The following is a 16302-nucleotide window of genomic DNA, read 5'->3' as shown; positions in this document are numbered from 1 at the left end:
CAAGGGAGTGGAGAGGCCTGGCAGGGAATAGGGGCAAGAGGTGGGGACAACTTCTTGGAGAGAGGGGAGGGGAGGAATGGTATGAGGAACTGTGGGAGTGTGGACTCCCGAGGGGGTTAATGACTGGACTGTAAAAAAATAAAAAATAAAAAATATATTTGATAATGGAAATTTGGGCTGTTTACAGTTTGGCGAGCTTAAAATAAACTGTTCTAAACAGGAAAAGAAAGGGGGGGCAGAAGAAATAGGTCTGGAGAATTCGCAGAGACTGGTCACTGCCTCCTCAAATCCTGTGCTACCTTCTCATGACCACACAGCCCTCACAAATCATTAACTCATCCAACCGGAAAACCAGCAGCCCTCCCATTGCCGCAAGGTAATTGACTATCTACTCAATTCTTCAGCTGACAGTCTAAACCCCTGGGATAATCACATTTTCCCACATGCCTTCTGAGTTGGGAAATATAAATGATAGTTAGAGGTTTTCATTCTAATTTTCTAAAATTCCTTTGAAGTTATTATTTTCACAGACATGTAATAGTGTTTTCCATCCCCCCCCCCAACCCTGCACACAGAGAGCAGATGTGCAGCTTGGTCTTCATGCAGGTCCCCCAACAACTAGTCCTTCAAAGGACCAGAGTTCAGGTCCAGTACCCAGGATGAACTAACTGCTCACAACCGTCTATAACTCCAGCTCTGGGGGATCTAAGGCCCTCTTCCAGCCTCCCTGAGCACCTTTAGGCCCCTGCACATGCACTGTACATGTACATAAGTAAATAATAAAATAAATCTTTTTTACTCAAAGAATTAAAACTGTTGTTAGCCAATAACTTTGAGAAAACCATGATCAAATGTGGTGTGTAACACTCCATTTTATATACACTCAACATATGAATGTAAGTGTTCAATATATGTATATTGTATGTCTGTTCATGTAAATGCAACTAGATATGTTCCCAATTATTTTTGGTTTTATTTACTTTCACAGCCAATACTATGATAAAAATAAATGCAATCCAATTTTCAAAGATCAATTTGGATTTGAGATTAAAAAAATATTAGGGAACCCTACAACATGCACTCATGAAAAATATACATCTTGCATTGTATAAGATGCTCATAAGAAAGGATGTTCAGCCCGAGGTTTGGGGGAACTTTGTAATTTCCTTGTAACTTTCTAAAAGGTCAACAAAATATTAAGCTCTTTTTAAAGGTAAAACTCCAGGCATAGTGGCACACACCTTTAATCCCGGTACATGAGAAGCAGAGGCAGGTGGATCGCTCTGTGAGTTTGAGGCCAGCCTGGTCTACAAAGTGAGTGCCAGGACACCCAGGGATATGAAGAAAAACTACAAGGTAAAACAAAAAGTTTTAAAAATATACATTTATCTTTATCCCATCACTGCCAAGTTTTCTGAAAATCAAAAAGGTTTAAAATATACATTTAACTTTAACCAATCACTGCCAAGTTTTTTGATTTGCACAGATATTAGCCCCACCTCAGAACACAGCTCGGAGACATGAGCATCCTTCACATCTATTTGTTCACAAATGGTTCTGCTGTGAACCATACTCTGCTTTTCACACTTGGTTAAAGACTGATGGCGCAACTCAAAAAGTTTCACATGTGAATCTGAAGCCAACGTTACCTGACATCAGTTAAAATAAGACTCCCATCCTACCTTCGGAGCCATTTTTACCTAATCCAAAGAGCTCAGGATGTTCTTTCAACTGGAGACTGGAGATTGTTATTATTATGAATTGTGACGCCACAAGTTCCTACATCACATTCACACAGGTCCCACCTCCACCTTGGGGGGAACTGTGCTGAATTCTGAAGTAGAGGCCAGTGGTATAAAACTGAAATCTATTTCTATTTTCAAACACCCCTTATAAGGTTTCCTACAGGGCCACCCCACACCTAGCAGCCTATTACAGGTAGAAGGCACAGTCATGGAACAGCTGACAGCTCTGCTGATCAGGGGAGGTGGAGTGTGTTTCTCAAGAGATGCTGTGTTTTAACTCCATGGTCTTAGCAGCTCCGTGTGGTGGTTCATGTGGGAGTTAACAAGCTTTCTGTAAAGGACAAGTCACCATTAAATTCCATTCTAGACAATTCCTAAGTGAAAAGATATGCCTGTGGGCATTAAGGCATAATTTATAAAAACAGGCAATGCCAGTACAAAGCCAGGTGTTCAAATAAAAAGTTGTGCATGAATTTTATAGCCACGAGAGTCAAAAAAGTGAAAATTACTCAACTGTCAATCAGTAAGATAATTAATAAAATGTGGTGTGGGCTTGGGATGTAGCTTAGCAATAGAACACCTGCCTAACATGCATGAGGACCCAAGTCCACTTTCTAGAATGACCAAAAGAAATTTTTTAATTGTATTTTGGGGGAAGGGTGTTGTTTTGGGGGAATTTATAATTTACCATTCAAAAAAAAAAAGGAGAAAGTCTTGAAAATAAAATAAAAAAATTAATGTAAAGTGAGACATGTACATTCTATGGCAGAAAATAAAGTTTAAATAAAAGCCCAACTAAACCTGTAGATGTACAATGAAGGCAAAGAAGAAATCTATGCAATTACCACGCCTTCGTGCCAAAAACTACACATGGAACAGTACACCTTGAAATCTTGAAGTAAGTGCCTGCATGTAGATTTGAAGTGTTTTCTTCTCAGCTGGGTGTCCCGGCTTTTCTCCTGACCCTGTTTAGGCACTAGCTAGGCCACAGACTACTCTTGTTATCAGTGTTGGCCTTCCAGAAGGACAAGTTCTGAATAGGTTCTGGCATGAGTGCCTGTCTATGATTTCTTACTCTTTGAAATACTCTCCTTTCATAGTAGGTGAATGGGTAAAAGTGCTGTGGGTTTTGTCTGAGGCATGGGCTTTCTTGTGATTGCTGAATGAGATCATTTAGGCAGGCAATGAGAGTTCAATAGCCTCTGTTCAGATCCTAACTGCCACTCTGCCGTTATGTGAGAGTCTCACTGAGCCAGTGTCTTCCCAGGTAAACAGAGTGCAAAAGTAAGATCCAAGTGTGGACAATATCCTTGTAGATTAAATCTTGGTTGAACTAAGAACATAAGGGACAGTTCTTTAAAATGAACCAATTGGGGCTAGAGCGAGGACTCGGTGGTTAAAAGCACTTGTTACTCTTGCACAGGACCCAGGTTTTATTCCCATCAGCAACATGGTGGTTTACCTAGGTCCAGTGAATCTGATGGCTTCTCCTAACTTCTGAAGGCGCCAAGCAAATATGTGATCCACTTACATACATGTGGACCAAATACATTTGAAATAAACTAATAAATCTAATAAGAAATTAAAAGAACGATTGTTAGCTGCAAGATTCTCTGTCAGTGGATTAAATGTTTGCAGAATTCCCACGTATAGTAACAGCCCATGAGAAAAAATTTTTGATGTTTCCCTTGAATTTTTTTTCTCATGGCTTCAAGTAAGAATGAAGAATCTCATATAATCAGTCTTTGTAGCTTTTGCACCATATGATAAAGAGACAATAAGAAGAAAAAGAAAAGAAAGGGAAGGAAGGAGGAGGAAAGAAGGGAGGGAAGAGGGAGGGGGGTTAGGGAGGAAAGGAAGAGGAGAGGATAAAGGTAAATAAAAAAGGCAATTATTTTATAATGATTTGCTATTTGGTTTTACTGTATTTTCTTAACTTGAAATATATTCATAAAATATAAAATTTTAGCGTTCGTTTGAAGTTTTAAGATATAAACTTCATTGTGAATCTCATTGCAGTTTCAATGTATTCCTTGGAAATGTTTTCATTGCATTTTTTTTAATTGTTGCTTGTGTGTGCAGAGAGTTTCCAGAAAAAAAATTTTTTTTTCAAGCTAACTTTTCTTCCTTGTAATTAAAAAAGAAAATTCTGTTGTAGAACTTATTTCTGCTTTTAAATTAGGCATCCCGTTTATAGTGAGTGCCCTTATTAAGGTACTTTTACAGGCTCACCATTAAATATTACCATTTCAGCAAGTTGAAATCTGCATATCAATATTAGATGAATTGTGACATGTAATGTGAGTTGCAGATTTATAGCCCACTGAACCAAGTAATGGGTTTGCAATTAGCAGCATAGTCAAAGGATTTGATGAAAACCAGAGCTATTTCTGTGACCAGATCAGTCACTGTTCCAAATGTTTTTCCTAAGGACAAAGTGTGCTTCTCCGTGATGGGACAAGAGCCACTCTAAAAGAAGAAGTCGATCTCACTTGGATGCGTTTGATTGGAAAACACTCACTAGGGGTCAATTCCTTCCCAGCTGGTAGAGTACTAGCAGGCCGTGATATGTCATCACCGATTCTATTCAAGGATTAATGGCTCCAAAGAACAAGATGCCTCACTAAATCTTCCTGTAAGATTATACCCAAGTGTGGCTCGTCCCACCATTCCAGTCCCCTTTGCACACTAAGGGGCAGAGAATGGCTTTTCACAAGTCACAGAGCAACAAGGCAAATGGGTAATCCATGCGTGTTCTAAACTACCTCTCTAGGTTCTGGCCAAGTCATAGCATTCATGAGAAACTGCCAAAACAGAAGCTCGCCTGCTCAGGAGCAGGCAGGGGAGGGAGAGATGGGATTTCTTTAGAACCATCTCTCACCATGAGGGAAGGCTACAGTGTCCCTGGAGAGATATTGCCTGATTCTACTACTAATTTGGCTCCAATGACCTTGAAAGGCTGAGGGATTTCTGTCACTCCTTCTACTCCATATATAAAAGCTCCAACAATGAGGTTTCAGAATAGCGTGTGGCTTTCCCCAGGCAGAGCTGAGGAGGCAGAAACCAGGACACTTGCCTTTCTTTACACCCTAGCAGGATATCAGTTCACCTGCCGATTCATCTTTAAGGTACTATGCATGCGTTGAGCTTGTGTTGTCAGGTTGTGGGAATACCGTTCTGTAGCCAGTTGAAATGTCTTCGATGAGTTGAGGGTTTGGGGTTTTTTTGTTTTGTTTTGTTTTGTTTTGTTTTGTTTTGTTTTGTTTTTTTAATCTCTGGTTTTCTTCTCCCTAAATGTCAATGGCGTGTGGATTTCATGTTCAAGACTGTGAACTTCATGTTCAACTTGTGAAAAAGACAAGAATCCGTGTCAATCTCAGAGTGAGGCTCTGTGAAGATTAACCAAAATAAGGAATATATCTCATGTTGATTGATGGATAAATTTATCCCAAGAAACATTTGTTAGAGGTGCCAGACCACAGAAGTGCCTCAGGAAGCTGATGGATAGAAGGATTAAAAATTAATTTGAGGTTTCACTTGAGTGAGTAATCTGGGACTTGGAAAATTAAGCTGTAGAATTTTGTTTGTCTGTGTTTTTACAGTTGGCTATTCTGTGTTCCCTCATTAGAGAGATTGTATGAGGCCTACAAAGTCAACTTACAGCAAACGTTACTTAAGTGGCTTTTTAGCGGAACGTTTATCTGGCGATGAGTTCTAGGACTCTGAAAGGAATTTAATCAGCGTGTGCACTTGAGAGCCACAGTTGAAATCTAGGGAAGGGGCTCACACCCGTGACCCCAGCACTTGGGAAGATCATGATGTCAAGGTCACCCTCATCTATAGAAAGAGTTTGAGACCAGCTAGGCTAGCTACATCAGACCTAGCTTCAAAAAGAAAGAAATCAAATTAAAAAAAAAAAACTTTTTGCAGGGGGAAGTTGCAAAGAAAGAAATAGAGCTACTTACACAAGAGCAGTCTCTTTTGCTAAAGGTTGATCTACTTCTGTTTGCCCTCCCCCCTACGCCCCATATATATATATATATATATATATATATATATATATATATATATACATATATGTATATACACACACATACATACATATAATGCTGCCAGGTAGCCTCATTTGGAAATGAAGAAACTGAAATCCAAAGTCCATACCATTTTGACAGCATAATCTATTCCCTAAAACTTAATGCTGACAATTTCCCTAACTATTCAAGTCAAAGGGACCACAGGGAACACCACACACACACACACACACACACATCTCAGTTCATAAATTTATAATGAGGGAATTAAAGTATCTTTCTTTCCCAAAATTTAAAAGAAAGGATCTTTTCTTTTCAATTATAGGTCAATAATCCCCATAAAATAAAATGTATTTAAACATGTATTTTAAAGCTAACTATAGCCTAGGAATGTAGGTCAGTTGGTAGACTGCTTGCCTGGTATGCACAAGACTCTTGTTTCTCTCTCTCTCTCTCTCTCTCTCTCTCTCTCTCTCTCTCTCTCTCTCTCTCTNTCTCTCTCTCTCTCTCTCTCTCTCTCTCTCTCTCTCTCTCTCTCTGTGTGTGTGTGTGTGTGTGTGTGTGTGTGTGTGTGTGTGTGTGTGTGTACTCAGGTGGATGGAGGCCAATGGTGGACATCAGGGTCTGGTTTTATTCTTAGTTTTATTCCCTTGAGACGGGGCCTCTCACTAAACCCGAAGCTATACATTGCACATTAGACTGGCCTGCCAGTGAGCCACCCCACCTGGGATCTGACTGTCTTTGTCCCCTGTTGCTAGGGTTACAGGCACAGGCAGCCATTCTCAACTTCAACATGGGTATTGGGAATTCAAACTCAGGTCTTCTCATCCACTGAGTCATCTCCTGAGGCCCGATGTGTGTGTGTGTATGTGTGTGTGTATATATATATATATATATATATGTATATATATATATATATATATATATATATAATTTGTAGTTTCTTTTGAAAAACTCTCTGTAGTCAACACTCTGTTGGCTACAGGCATCTGGAATTGAGTGCCATGTCTCCCATAAAGCAATACACACTCTAGAATCTTCAAGAACGTTTTAAACACCCTGTGCTTCTGTTTTGTGGCCCTTGGTTTATATGTTATTAAAATAATGAAGAATACAAAGTAAAGTTTTATTAAGCATTAACCATGCCAGAAGCTAAACAGTTGGGCCCTGCCATGTCTTCAGCTGGATGCTGGCTGACTTTATGTGTATACATTATTCCACTTTACAGATGAGGAAATGGAGAGAAATGCACAAGACCCATATCTGCGAGTCTGGGGCTCTTTCTGTGACACGGGTAGATCCATGGCATAGCTAGCTCCAGGACAGAATACCTATAAATGCAGTGAAGACTCTTTAGTCAGAACACTTCTCATAACTCACAGCGGTCAGCAAGTGGTAGAATGCATAGGTATACTATGAGACACCTTTTTTTTTTTAACGTTTTTTTAACCTCTACCTTATTTTTTTACTTTTTATTTTAAAATAATTTTAGATTCAGAAGTTACAGAGAATGCAGTACATCTCCATCTGTCACCCAGTCCCTCTAAGACGTTGACATCTTACATAGACCTGGAACACTCACCAAAATGATGGGGCTAACACTGGCATAGTAAAATTCCCTACAGACTTTATATAGATTCCCAAGTTTTTCCACTAACATCTGTTTTTCTGTTCTTGGACCCAATCCAGGACCCTACATTGCATTTATGTGGGACACACACAAACATATACACATGTATATATAGACATATAAGTACATATATCTCCTTATTCTCCTCCACTCTGTGCAAGTTTTCAGTCTTGCCTTATCTTTCATTATCTTGATATCTCTGTCTCTGTCTGTTTTTCTCTGTCCCTGTCTCTCTACTCTCTGTCTCTGTGTCTCTCTGTGTCTCTGTCTCTCTTTGCTTCTCTCTCTTGTGTGTGTGGGGGGGCGGGGCGGTGAGTGGGTGAGTGTGTTTCTGGGAGGTGAAGCACACCAGGGTTTAAGCATGCTAAACTGGCATTTAACTCTGGGCTGCCGGGTCTTAGTCATTTTAAGGAACAGTGGTCAGATGCTTTGTAGAATGAAGCTGAATTTTAACTTGTCTGCAATTTTCTTGTTAGTTTACCTGTTTATTCTTTTACATTGTTATCCATAATTTATGTTCTTTGATCAAAGTCTCTTCTGATCTCTATTGTCTGCTATCCCTTACCCCTCCCACTAAATCCTTGATTCTTGCCAAGTTCTCCGCCTATTTTCGATTTTATATGTATGTGTGACCATTCAATGCATTTAATTAGGGAGGCCTGCAGGAGCATGGGTTAGGAGTTATTTGCTTGAGTGGGAACAATTTAACCGATGTGTAATTTTCCTGTGAAAATGCACTGAAGAGACAATGCAACGTTGTGTGAAATCAACAATTGCCACTTTTGATGTGACTCTTACTCATGGGGTAAGGTGTTCCTTGTTTCTGCTCTATGAAGTTACTATTTTCCCCTCAACCACCACAAGCCCCCATACTCAACAAGAACCAGCAAAGTGGCTGGTATTAAAAAAACAAAACAAAAACAAAAAAACAAAAGAAAAACAAGAATTCCCATTCTAAAGCCTTCACTGAGAGGAGTCAGCTCGAAGACAGTCCCTGGAGCTAATTAAGCCACTACCATGTTCCTCCCTCAGGTTTCATCTTCTCACTTTGTCTTTTGTCAAGCTCGGTGTGCCTCAGATGGACTGCCCTCCTGGCTTTACAACCTCTTCTCTTCTACACATATTCACTAGGAATCTCTTCCTTTGGCTTACTTACTATAATTGTGTATATCAATCTGAAGTGTAATATGTTGTACTGTTGCTCAAATTCTTTAAAAAAAACACTGCTGCTTTTTAAAAAGAAAAAAAGATTTATTTAATATTTATGTAGCTGTACAGATGGTTGTGAGCCTTCCTGTGGTTGTTGGGAATTTAATTTTTTAGGACCTCTGCTCATTCCAATCAACCCCACACTCTCTAGCCAGCCCCACTTGCTCTGGTCAACTTCGCTCACTGGGGACAACTCGGCTCACTCAGTCTCTGCTCGCTCCGGCCCAAAGATTTATTCATTATTAAACATAAGTACACTGTAGCTGTCTTCAGACGCGCCAGAAGAGGGCGTCAGATCTCATTATGAGTGGTTGTGAGCCACCATGTGGTTGCTGGGATTTGAATTCAGGACCTTCTGAAGAGCAGTCAGTGTTCTTACCCGCTGAGCATCTCGCCAGCCCCAGTTGCTCAAATTCTAATTTTGGTTATTGATACAAAAATCTCTTTTTGTCCTTTCAACATTTCCTAAAGCTTTTGTTTGTTTGTTTGTTTGTTTGTTGTTGTTGTTTTAAAGTTACCCATGTTTTCGACCCTTTAAAATGTTTAGTACAAAGGATCCTAAAGTAAAAACTGTATCCACAATTTATTTACAGATGTTAGGTTTTACATACGAGGCTGGGGACTAAATGGAAAAGAAAATGAGAAATGGGGGCGGGAGTTCCTTTTTGGACATGAAAGCAAATTTTTATTTTTTTATAAACATTTTTAGTGTGTGAGAGCACACATGCATACTTCATAGCATGTGTGTGGAGGTCAGAGGAAAACTATGGGAGGTGGTTTTCTTCTTCCACCTGAGGGTCCTAGAGACTGAACTCAGTTTACCAGGCTCAGAGGTGGGCATCTTTACCACTTGGTCCGTCTGGAGAGCCCCAGAAGAAATGTTTCTTTGATGTTTTACATGCATTTCAAGATTACAAAACGTTACAAGGGTAACTCAGGGCTGAAGACATGGGTGAGCAGTAGAGTGCTTTCAGAGCATGGGTTTGATTCTGAGCACTGAAGAGAAAGAAAGAAATGAATTCAAAGAACTCCCCCCGGCCAGAAGCCCAGACACATCTGCCATCACCTGCCTGGCTTGTCTTCTATATTTTTCTTACCCATTTGCGAAAAAGGTGATAATCATGACCTTTAACCCCACACACTTCGGTGTGCTCTTTCTAAGAACAGAGACATTCTCTAACATTCACAGCTCCATTGTTACTTGGAGAAAATTAGGTAATCCTGGGGGTTAACCCAGGGTCTCTCTCATGTAGTGCAGGCTAGCCTCAAAGTCCTAATCTTCTTGCCTCCACCTTCCAAATACGGTAATTGCATGCCTGCCTACTGTCGTCTTAAAGGAGAGAAATTTGTTCTATATAGCCATTTTTTTTTGTTTTGGGGCTTTTGTTTGTTTGTTTGTTTGAGTGTTTTTAGGAAACAAAAAATTAAACACACTGAGCCTGATAGAGTTGTAAGTGAGCGTGAGAATCATATACAAAAATACCCAGAACAGGGCCAGCAGCATGGCTCAGGGGATAAAAGTGTTAATTCAATTCCTGGAGCTCACCAAAAGGTGAAGGAGAAAACCAACTCCATAAAGTTGTCCTCTGACTTCCACAGGTGTACTGTGACCCACATGCCCTGCCCATTCAACAACAACAACAACGATAATAATAACATCTGTTTAACCGGAATGACATTTATGTGACCTTCTGACCTCCAGACTTACTTAAATTGGCTACTCTTGGTTTTAAGCTGTTAGGGTAAATAACAGAGGAGTTAAGCTGATTGTCAAAACAAAGCAGTTCTCTTCTACTCTTAAAGAACCTGAGGACTGAAGGAAATCAAAGAGACGTGATACACCCACAGGGTTCCCTTGACAGGACCCTGATATAGCTGTCTATTGTGAGGTTATGCCAATGCCTGGCAAATACAGAAGTGGATGCTATTGGATGGAATACAGGGGCCCCAATGGAGGATCTAGAGAAAGTACCCAAGGAGCTGAAGGGGTCTGTAACCCTATAGGAGGAACAGCAATATGAACTAACCAGTATCCCCAGAGCTTGTGTCTCTAGCTGCATATGTAGTAGAAGATGGTCTAGTTGGCCATCATTGGGAGGAGAGGCCCTTGGTCTTGCAAAATGTCCCAGTACAGGGGAACACCAGGGCCAAGAAGTAGGAGTGGATGGGTAGGGGAGCAGAGTGGGGGGAGGGTATAGGGGACTTTCAGGATAGCATTTGAAATGTAAATGAAGAAAATATCTAATAAAAAAATTTAAAAAGAGACCACTCCCTTCCAACTGCACACACCTGAGGACAAGATCTACAAGCTGAAACTCTTAGGTAGAGAGGTAAAAATCCTGAAACTGGATTTTTCTTTTAAGCCAAGAGAAGAGCAGAGACATCTGAGGTGAAAATTCCTCTCACAAAATATCAGAGCTTAATATTAGTTCAGTAGCTCAGGAGAGACAACCTCCAAAGGTTTGCACATCTACATGTAGCTTCATGTTTCTTATTTCCGAGCTATTGAAACACTGCTGGTCCTTCCACTGAGATCACAGAAGCTTTCCCATCTTCCCAACCCCCAGAGAAAGCAGGTGGATCATGCAGTGCCTTTGCATTGTCACAGGAGTGCAAAGATGTATGTGTATGGTTGGTGATTTTCTGTCCGCACCGGGGTAGGTGCAGAGACAGCAAGTCACAGCTGAGGGTGCTCATCAGTTCCCCGGGGAAATCAAAATGAACCCATTTAAGACCTGTTTCCTGCCTTGGGTTTATATTTTCCTGAAATTGCTATCAATTCTTTTTCTTCTTTTTCCTTTTTGATACAAAAATCAAGTACCTCATGCTGACTTCAGACATGCTCTGTGGTGAAGGACGATCTTAAACTTCAGACCCCTAGCGTCTATTTCACAAGGGCTAGAATTCCTGGTGGTTCATTTGGTACTGGGGATTGAACACGGAGGTTCATGTACACTAGGTTCATATATACTCCACCGATGTAGCTACATTTCCAGTCCACAATTCTATTTCTTGAGGACCCAAGCTGCCAGTGCCAGCTGCTATTGTGCCGCTCACAATTAGCACAGTCAATGGAAGCAATAAGTATAAAAAGTATTAAGAGCTAAAGTAACTAGAGAGGGGATCTGGCCTAAATCAAAATGCACTTTATGGTAAAGAAGTTGCCATAATACTAAAAGCCAAGCTTCGATCTCCCAGCAAAACAAGCAGCTATGAATAACCTGTGAGGGCTGAGAGCAGTTGCGAGTGATGACAACTCTCATTTTTAGTAGATTGGTCACTTCTTCAGCATGCTTGGCATTGCACAGTGAGTGTGTTTATTCAGCCTGCCCACAGATGTAACATCCTAAGTGGTCCCAGAAGCTTTGCTAACGGCATCTGTCCAGGCTCTAACGCTGGGCCTTGGACAAAAGGGGAGCCTCTTATTCTATTGTCTCAGGTTTTCTAATCCTAACAGCCCAGCAACAGAAACAAATAAACCTCAAGTGTGAGCTGAGTCAGTAAGAAGCGAAGCATTTGATATCATGTATGAACCGAAGTTGATGACAGCATACATAGGCAGTGGTTCAAGGTGGTTAACATTTTCCATGCTTGCTGTGGGTGGGAAACAGACTGTGGGCATCCTGCAAACATGCATATCATGTCTGAAGACTGAAAAGGCAGCCCACGAATGAAGTACTGAGAGCTGGGTCACAGCAATTAGTCTCTGTCTCATGGGTCATGAAACTGGAACTCTGAGCACAAAACGCTCCTGCTGCTTCAACTTCATGGTAATAACCAGCCCAAGGCCCTCATTCTTGGTTCCCTCATACATCTGACTGACAGAACACAGCCTGCAGAGCTGGTACATGAGTCAGGATACAGTAGTTGTAGGGAGAAGTATAACGTGATAAAAAAAAATTAAAAAAAAAAAAAAACTCCAGTCCCAGCTATTACTGGAATGACATGCAATGGAGTCTGTCTGACCAGTTCAAATAGCATTTGCATGCTCAGGTGTGGTATGAGAAAGAGAGCTCTGCAGAAGAACTCAGTAGAAAAGTGGAAAGCAAAAGGAGACGTTTGTGGGGGCAAGCTAAGAATTTTCTAACTGTTCTTTTGCTGTGACAAAGTATGTAACAAGATGCAACTTGAAGAAGTTAGGATTTATTTAGGTTTGGAGTTCAAGAGGTTTTCAGGTTTCAGTGTTGAGAAGGCATGATAGCAGGAGTGTTAGACACTTGCACACATCACATGTGTAAGCAGGGAGCAGATAGCAGACAGGAAGTGGGTCAAGCTGTAGAATCCCAAGGTCCACAGTCTCCAGTGACCCATTTCCTCCAACAAGACTCTACCTCCTAAAGGTTCCACAGCCTATCAAAACAGTGCTAACTGTTTAAATATAATCAAACTGCAGCACTGAAGGAAGAAGGTCAAGGATGAAACTATGAATAGAGAATGCACCCCCAGGCCCCGAGGAGCAACAGGCAGGCCTCAGACGACACTCAGCAAAAGCCATCTTCTCTATGGCCAAGATGAGGCTGTACTCTGCTTTGAACACATTGTGTTGTGAATGCAAACAGTGCAGGTACCACTAGGAGGACAGGGTGCCCACCATTGCCTCCCTTGTCACATAGTTCATGACCTCTTCCTAAGACAAAGCTCCTCCATAGAAACAGAACCCTTAAGGCTTTTCTGACCCAAAATGGCCAGCATGTGGCAGATCCCTAACAGTCTTTTATTTGTCTTGGGCACACTCAGCCTCAGTTTCTCTTCTTTCAGCTGATTTAATTTCCCTGGTTCCTGGATCCACTAATGCCTTGTCTGCTAGAATAGATGATTCCCAGTTTACCTTCCAGTCAAATGGAGAGAATGTCAGACTTCATGAGGTGACCAGCTGGCTGCTGCTGGGCTCTCCTCTCTTCTCCATGAGGCTCTCTCTTTGGCTTAAAATGTTCACTCGAAATTTTGATTAAAGAAAATATTTCCATAAGTAATTACTTAACCAAACTATCCTTTCTATGAGTACCAAATATGTGATTTGAATTTTCAAGTTTTAGAAGAAGGGCACAGTTAATGGGGTGCTTGCCTAAGGTATGCAAAGCCCTAGGTTCCATCCCCCGCATTGCATAGATCTAGTGTGGTGTGCACACCTATAATCCTTGAGAGGTGGAACAAGAAGGTAAGCATAGCACAGTAAATCTGAGGCCAGCCTGAGCTATATGAGACTCTGTCTCCAAAAAGGTGTTTGTAATAAAGGAATTTATAACTAAACTGCACACCTAAGGAGTTACTACTTTAGATCCACATAAAAAAAAAAAAAAAACTACAGGTTATGAGAATAAACCTTTCCTTCCACCTCAGCATAAACAGTATTTTTGTTTGTTGGATGGATGGATGGATGGATGGATGGATGGATGGATGGATGGATGGATAGGTTGTTTTGTGTGTTTATGCATGTATGTGAAAATCAGAGGTCAACTTTTTTAATTTTTTTATTTTATTAGATATTTTCTTTATTTGCATTTAGAATGTTATCCCCTTTCCTGGTTTCCCCTCTGATAGGAGGTTTCCTATCCCCTTCCCCCTCCCCCTGCTCCCCAACCCACCCACTCCTGCTTCCTGGCCCTGGCATCCCCTACACTGGGGCATAGAGCCTTCACAGGACCAAAGGCCTCTCCTCACATTGATGACCAACTAGGTCATCCTCTGCTACATATGCAGCTGGAGCCATGAGTCCCACCATGTGTACTCTTTGGTTAGTTACTTAGTCCCTGGGAGCTCTGGGGTTCTGGTTGGTTGATATTCTTGTTCTTTCAATCGGGTTGCAAACCCCTTCAGCTCCTTCAATCCTTTCTCTAACTCCTCCATTGGGGACCCTGTGATCAATTCAGTGGTTGGCTGCAAGCATCCACCTCTGTATTAGTCAGGCACTGGCAGAGCCTCTCAGGAGACAGCTATATCAGGCTCCTGTCATCAAGCACTTCTTGGCATCCACAATACTGTCTGGGTTTGGTGATTGTATATGGGATGGATCCCCAGGTGGGGCAGTCTCTGGATGGTCATTCCATCAATCTCTGCTGCACACTTTGTCTCTGTAACTCCTTCCATGGGTATTTTGTTCCCCCTTCTAAGAAGGATAGAAGTATCCACACTTTGGTCTTCCTTCTTCTTGAGTTTCATGTGGTTTGTGAATTATATCTTGGTTCTTCGGAGCTTCTGGGCTAATATCCACTTATCAGTGAGTGCATACCATCTGTGTTCTTTTGGGATTGGGTTACCTCACTCGGGATGATATTTTCTAGTCAGAGATCAACTTTTAAGAATCGGTTCTCTCCTTCTATCTTGTTCAGACGAGATGTTTCTTGTTACTTCTGTTGCACTGCAGACTGAAGCCATCTGGTCCCACAGGTCTCCTGGTGATTTTCCTTTCTTCCCTTCCTGCCTTAGGGATGTTGGAACTACAAATGTGAGCCAGAAAATAAACTTAGGTCATCAGCCTATGAAGCTAGCACTTTTACTCACTGATCCACCTCTTCAGTCCAAGCAATATTTTTTTATCTCACATGTATACCCCCAGGAAATGAAATACCTTATATTCTCCTGTAGGTCCAACTAAACCCACACAAAATACAAGTACATGGAAGGGCGACCATTCTGCCTCTTTGTTCTATGATTAAAAATGTAAAATCTAATCAATTTTTGTTAATGATTTCTCTTCCAATGACCAGTGACTAGAAATTTCTTGGAATTCTTCACACTGAATCCATTGGCATGGAAATAAAAGTAAATGATGTTATGCATGCCCATGGACACAGGAGACTGCTGTGGTCAGGTGGCAAGAGAACCCAGGGTTCACACACAGAGAGGGCACTGTTCCAGCCTGAAGAGATCTCAGTAAGCCACCAGAATTGAACACTTCTCTTACTCAGAAAAGGCAAAAGAAATCCCTTCTCTTACTTTCTTTCATTGACTAGGTCCGAGGATATCTTAAGTGACAATGTTTGTTTTCCAGCAAGTTCTTTTAATAAAAAATAAAAATAAACAGTCATTTAGAAAAAAAAATCATTAGATTAATTAAGAACAACTAAATACCTATTAAATGCTTCAATTCACCCAAAATACCAAGACCAATTTCTTTTAAAACTAGACCCCACTAAGTCACAAACATCCAAACACTGAGGAGGTACCTGTCAGTCATGGGAGAGCTCTGAGATCCTCAACAGAGAGAGAATGCACTTTGCCTTTTTCAAAGGATAGGAGTGGAGAGGGAACTCTGAAGCTGTGAGGCCTAAGCAAAGTTAACTAATGCTTCCGAGCATCAGCTTCCCTGTGTACAAAATGGGGGATTAACTAGCTCACGATAGCCATCCATAAGAGTTCTCTATGAAGGAGAGCAGACCTAGGTTTAAACTCAGCTCTGTTTTAGTCACTAGAAAGTCTAACACTTCCTCAGCATCCTCATCTGGCCAATGAGTGTAGAACCTCTCCTCTCACGCAGCCGCTGCAAGGAACAACAGCACAGTGAGTAGAAGATGCCTCTCACACATCTTGCTCAGAGAAGAGCAGAAGTCACTCTCAGGAGGGACATGGAAATACAACATCTGCTAAGCACCTTGGGCTCTGCACACTAGGATCAGAGGGCTTCTTTGTCTGCTCACTTTATACTTATACACACAAACTAAAATAAGCCAGAGGTTTTTTTTTTTTT

At 41.2% G+C, this 16302-nt stretch overlaps 1 protein-coding gene across 1 annotated transcript in view; it reads left to right on the top strand.

The window, feature by feature from the left end:
• Positions 1–4802: 4802 nt before the first annotated feature.
• The window catches only part of LOC115029065 (protein FAM240B-like), a 16620-nt gene continuing 5120 nt past the window's right edge, over positions 4803–16302 (top strand). The window contains exon 1 of the mRNA XM_029468191.1: positions 4803–4873. The gene's annotated coding sequence lies outside the window, so the exon portion shown is untranslated. The remainder of the gene's footprint in view (positions 4874–16302) is intronic.

This window comes from Mus caroli, chromosome 13 (assembly GCF_900094665.2).
Source record: "Mus caroli chromosome 13, CAROLI_EIJ_v1.1, whole genome shotgun sequence".
NCBI lineage: Eukaryota > Metazoa > Chordata > Mammalia > Rodentia > Muridae > Mus > Mus caroli.
Note: the sequence above shows the minus strand (reverse complement) of the source record. Positions and strands in the feature narration are given on the sequence as shown.